At 36.2% G+C, this 6,359-nt stretch overlaps 1 protein-coding gene across 1 annotated transcript in view; it reads left to right on the top strand.

The window, feature by feature from the left end:
- tox (thymocyte selection-associated high mobility group box) overlaps positions 1–6,359 on the top strand; it is an 839,643-nt gene that overhangs the window by 166,407 nt on the left and 666,877 nt on the right. The window lies entirely within an intron of this gene.

The following is a 6,359-nucleotide window of genomic DNA, read 5'->3' as shown; positions in this document are numbered from 1 at the left end:
CGGCATTAAATATTGGGTTTTCCCCACCCAATCACAGCTGGTAGCTTCCTATCAGTTTTCTGTGAAGTGCATTTATTTAGTCATGAGAACATCTTTCACGACCACATCCTTTTATTTTGAAGTGCAAATAAACTGCTCACGTCACATGCAATGTTCCAGCCAATATGGAACGCTCATCTTACATAGTTTAACTCATCAACTCATTAATGTAGACTTTTAAGACCTGGAAATGAGTAAGCATATGGGGTAAAAAAGAGTTAGATTGCGTATGATTTAGCGTCATTCATCAGCGGTTTATGTATTAATTTAGAATTGAATGAAATTATTGTAATATAAAATATAAAGTAAAGTAAATGCTAAAAACTGCACAGTGAAGTTGGGTATGCCAGTTGAAAAAATATGTAAGTAATTTGGCTCTCATTTTAATGAATTGACATAGTTTTGCACTTGTTATGTATCTAGTTTAAAGATTTGCTTCAGCACTGGAAATGCAGTTCTGAGGAGTGATTTACAGACACAGTGATTGACACAAAAATGGTTCTCCGGACGTTTTCCCACTAATCACTGTATTCCTTGTCAGCATGAGATGTATATCTTTTAGAGAGATTCATTGAAGTGAAAGCTGCTTCTGCTGCTGCAGTTTGATTCATTTCTGCTTCAGTGATTGTTATTTGTATTTGTTGATCTAATTATTGATTCATGTTTCCTGTGGTTGTCACTTTATTTTTAAATTGTTCATGCAATGAGAAGAAGGAAGCCCCTAAAACCAAGTTAATTTTCAGTAATAATGAAATTCCGCTTAATCAAATGCTTACGTTAGTCTAATTCCTTCTAGCCTTCCTGCTGTGAGAACACCTGCCTCAAACCCCTCACATTTAACAAAGCTGTCGTGTTGGAAGCTAAGTGGCAAGTAAAATATGAAATATAAAGTTTTTTTATTATTGCTGTTTATCCACCATTTTTGACTGATATGTGATCATTGTTGTGGTCTTAAAAAGCTTTGCTCTGTTTGGATCCATTTGTTTCCTAAAAAAATTCCTAGTTTTCTGCATTACACCAGATCACCTTAGATGAATTAGCTGCATCTGTCCTTTGTTTCATTCATCAAGTCAGATACTGTAATATGCTGAAAAGCACATTGACCCTAAAAGTGACATCATTGTTGCACAGGAAGTTCCGCTCCGCTATTTGTCTCATGTACAATACATTCATTTAGCCCTTACAGTGATATATTACACGCATTGGAAAATTCATAGCATGGAAAATACACATCAGCCCTCCAGCCCCCCCCCAACACAACAAACTCATCTTTCCCAGAAAAGCCTGGGTAAGGGTCACACCGAGTTTGAGAATGGTCTGAAAGGACACCCGTTGTCCACTGTTGTGTTTTCTTTCTGTGTCACCTAACCAGTAACTAGGGCTTGTCAACAGTGTGCTTGATTACCTAATTTCTACGGACAGGCAGTCCTAAAGAACACACTGTAATCACCCTGAAAATAAAGATGTGTTTGCAAATGTGTTCATATAGGGAGTAAAATAAATATAAATAAATTATTGAATTAGATAAGTAGGTGGTGGTGTATTCTTTAGTGCTTTAGGGTCTAATAATAAAGTGTGTTGAATCAGAATTGCTACAAATATTTGTTTCCGTTTTGTTTGTTTATTTGTTGTATTAATAATTATTACCTATAATTTGCAATATTATTATATATTATCTTTAATGATTATTTGTTTGTCTGTCTATTAAAATAATTGTTGTTTAGTAGCAGTTGAGATTTTGCCTTATCCTAAAAAAAAATAAATATAATTATAATATCATTTATATTATTATTGTTATTGTTATTAATAAATAACAATTGGAGAATTGTTATTTATTTATAAGTGTTGTCAAACAATTAATAGCAATTAATTGCATCAAAATCATTTTCCGTTTACATAATAGATGTATATGTACTGTGTATATTTATTTTGCATATATAAATACACACACACATGCATGTATATATTTTAGAAAAAAATATGTTATTTTTATATATTAAATATATGTATTTATTTATAATATGCATTTTATGTAAATATTTTCAAAATATATACTCTACGTGTGTGTATTTACATAATAAATATGCACAGAACATGCACATATATTATCTAAAAGCTTTGTTTAAAGGGCACAATTGCTAGCTTCTTAAAAAACACCTTCAATGAGCTTTAACCACCACACCACAGCACCCACAAGTATGTTTCTCTTAGTTAATGTAGTCAAAACTCTGCTCCTCTAATGATGTCCATTAGGTTGGTTGTCAAATCTCATTGGAGGTTTCTTTACTCTCACAGTAAACCACAAATATTCAAAATCAGGCACGTTTAAACAAACTGTAATATTAACCTGGCGTTCTGCAGGTGCTTTGACTGATATATATAGTTACTGTAGATGACATCTAACATGAGTGATGTGTGCATTTATTTCTAAAACCTGTTTAAACCTGGTATTAACACCAGTCTTAATTGATCCCATCACAAACCCTGTATTCAATATCAAAACCTTATGTTCATTTAGGTTTATTTACAGCATCGAGAACCACTTGTACTCTTTCTGTGAAGAATTGTTGCCTTGCTGTCGTCCGTGCAGTTTTGTAATTATTTTGGGGAGCCTCCTTTTGCTTTGTCAGTCAAATGTGACCTCCAGGTGGGTGAATGAATGATTGAAGCTGGACAGAACGCGGGGGCCTGGACATTCCTATCATTCTCTACCTTAGGAGGCCAGCCTATCACAGACCCTCAGGGACTCTGCATTACAATGAGCATGGCAAACTCCCTAAACATTACCTGCAGACTTCGCCAGTGCTTATGAGAAGGAGTTATAATGTATAGCATGTCCTGCTGTTGCCACAGTCATGCTAAACTCCTGTTCATAATTGTGTAAAAGCCGTGATGCTTTGATGTTACACCACCAGTTAGTTCCACAACACTTCATTAATTTTATTTATTTCATGGTTTCATAGGGAAAATGAAGCAGTTACGTGTAATACATATAAATCGGTCGCTGTAAACATGGATAAAACTGAACATTTCCTGCTCTCAGCAAACTGCAGAAAACTGCGCATACTTGCATATCTATAACAAGAAAAAAAAAGCGGGTGGGGGCTGATGCCATAAAGGAAACATGTATTGCACAGAAGAAGCATTGAGCGTGAGCTTCTCTCCGCTCTTATAGGTGTGCGAGGAGTTTATAATGACCTGAGTCAGAGCGAACACTAGGCCACTGTCTGCTTTAGACACAGCTCCGCCCTCTCACCCAACTGCTCAATCTGATTGGCTCAAAATATGTACTTTCTGTGATGTCACACACTGCCTTATGTCATGGTACCAAAGAAAACATCCACAAATACATATGGCTGCAAGCCAAAGATAACTAGGCCACCAAAATATTTGGCAAGATGTCGCTTTGGTGTGGAGGTGACCGTGTTGCTGGGGTCTAGTTACCTGTGAACCTGATAACGGGTTCGTCTCATGGCACATGATTTAAGTGAAGTAGTTCACACAAAGCAAGGGGCAGTGCTCACGCTGGCTGTTTGGAAGAATGTAATGTAACTATAATAGGTGGGTGGATGAATTAGCTACTTGTTTCCACCACAGTTCATGCTTGAATTTTCCTTTTTTATGTATATTTACCACATACAGTGGATGGCCCCAAAAGGTGCTCATATAAATGTATACATGGCACTTTTTATTATTTAACACCTTTTGTAAACTTTATTGTATTTTATTTTCTTTAAAAGTACACTTTAGACAGTGTCCGGTCGCATAAAATGTCACTTAGTAATTTACTTTTTTTCCTTTTAAGACTGGTCATATCTATTTAAAGACAATTAAATAAAGACATAGATTAGTCTAATTTAAATTACAAAGACAAAATGTCATGATCTACACCCTCTATGTCAATTTGAAGAGAACTGACTTAATTTAGTTAGTTGAAAATCTAGCAAAATGCAACTGATTTTTAAGTGTGACCATTTAGGTAGAAATACAAAGATGTCTTGCAAAGCTACAGCCTTCTTTTTGTATTCTGTACCTCACAAGCAGCCCACGCACACTGTTTGCTTTGCTGAGTTGTAACGGTGGGGTTTCCGCTTTGAAATGGTTGGAGATGAAGATGTAAACAACTAATCAGACTACAGGCTACAAAATATTGTCTGACATCAAGTATGCTACTGCCTCGAGTAGAAACCCTTGGAGTCACAAAAAAAAAGGAAAAAAAAGCTGACAAGTGCGGACTTTACTGAAAAGCCTTTGGAGTGTGATTTTGATTTAATGTGGCTAAGCACTGTTTTTGTTCACCCACGAAGCCTCCTTCATTTTGCTAATTGATTACTGAAGCCCGGCTACTGTCAGCTCCTGTTTTCTCACCAGTGCTGATGCTAATCCTCAGTACTAAAGCCCTCACACGAACCACGACCAATCAGTCGACCACCACACACACATACTAGACCCAGTGCTGTGTTTAAACTCATAATATGAGTATTTGACACTTTAGAAAGAAATACGTTTTGATTTAAAATAAGCAATAAAATTGTTAGCCTGTTGGCTAATCGCTTTGTTCGCATGTTTTGCTGAACACGTGCTAGTGGGGATTACACTTTTTTTGTTTCTGTGAGACTTGTTAAGCGAGTAAGTGGTAGATCGTTCACTGTGGTATAGTTTCTGCAACTCACCACTAGGGAGAGCTGGATGATCAATGTTTGTAAAATCACATCACAAGTCCTGACACATGCGGTCGGTTAGACAGTTGAAAGGGTTAACATTTCATTCCGTTTCCAGAACGCTTACAAAATGTGATTTTAGAATCACTGGTTATTATTTCTCAAAACTGTTTTGTATTGTTTTATTATTTAAAGTCACAATGCTTAAGTACCAGAATACTGTAAGTGCTCAGAAAGGTTGAATAATGCAGTAATTGCAGTTTTTTTTCTGTATAATACTGGCTTTTTTAGTAAAAGAAATATAATGGAAATAAGGTGTCTAGCCTTTTGTGCTTAGCTCTTAATTCAGGCTCTGGCATTTAGAGGACAGTACTGTCTAATTGCTCTATTAGGCATAATGCCCTTGAGTGGAGGCCATGGCTGCTAATTGAGACTTTTCAATAGACAAGAAATACAGAGTATTGCACAACTGATGGTTTTTGACAATAAACCAATTATGGATGTTGCTGGGGTACAGAAAAGGGAGTAGTGTGGTTGGTTAGATGGGAAAATCATCTCTTCTGTTTGACCTTTAGGCCTCAAAGATCTCCTGAATCCAAAATAACAGGCTAACAGTCTGAGCTCCTTTTGATTACGTGAGAATCTCTTGCAAGTTGACTCTCTGTCTTCCTTATTTTTGACTTTAACACTATAAAATCTCTTATTTTTAGGGTACTAGAGTTATACCTTTCAGCACCCACACTCAGCAGGAAGTAAAGTGCTTATGAGTATGAGCAGGATGGTAAATGAAGCAGCGTATATTCAGTGGATTTAAAGGGTAAAGGGCATTAACAGCAAAGAACAAGTTTCGAATGAGATTTTTTAAAAAACATCTTCTGGTTTGACAGATTAAATGCAATATTAGCAGGACAGACATTTTTAGAGGAAATATGTCTTTTTGTCTTTCTGGTCTGGTCTTCTCCCAATAACCCTGTTGTAAATTAAACCCAAAACAATCTGTAACAATCATACTCAAGTGCGCACTGTCAGCCTATGGATCAGAACAGACTCTCTTTGTCAGTGTATTGATGATCACTGAGCTGTGGAGTCCTGGCTGATGAATTTGGCTCAGTATTTCCATGCCCTGATTTTTCCCTCTGCTTGCAGAACACAAACTCCTAGTTTTCCCATGTTCCTTTACATGGAGGCCATCCAGAATATAACAGCACTTTGAGAGTTTTCTGAAACCTTCATAATGTTGGCTAAAGTTTTGAAAGCATAGAATGTATGCTACTGTTTAAAACTTTGGGGTCAGTAAGATCATTGTTATAGTTTGTTTTATTGTTTTGTTTTGACAGAAAATATATTTGTTCGTTTTTACAGCAAGGATGCATTAAATCGATCAAAAGTGACAATGAAGGTGTTACAAAGGTTTATGGTGTTACAAACAGTGTTGGGGGTAATGCATCACAAGAAATGTGAGCTACATAATTACTTATATATAACGCATTAATTTACAGTAAAATATATGCGCTGCTTTTTCAAAACAGTAACTATTGATTGACTGACAGCTCAGGATCAGGACAAGGTGCAGAGGTCTTGTGTGTGTGCCGTGTAAACATTGTTAATGTAGTGTAATGTGTGAATTTTTTAGGAACATTTTCTGTTCTCGCTCACACA

This window comes from Puntigrus tetrazona, chromosome 2 (assembly GCF_018831695.1).
Source record: "Puntigrus tetrazona isolate hp1 chromosome 2, ASM1883169v1, whole genome shotgun sequence".
NCBI lineage: Eukaryota > Metazoa > Chordata > Actinopteri > Cypriniformes > Cyprinidae > Puntigrus > Puntigrus tetrazona.
The sequence above is the reverse complement of the archived record's forward strand: the minus strand, read 5'-3'. Positions and strand labels throughout refer to the sequence as shown.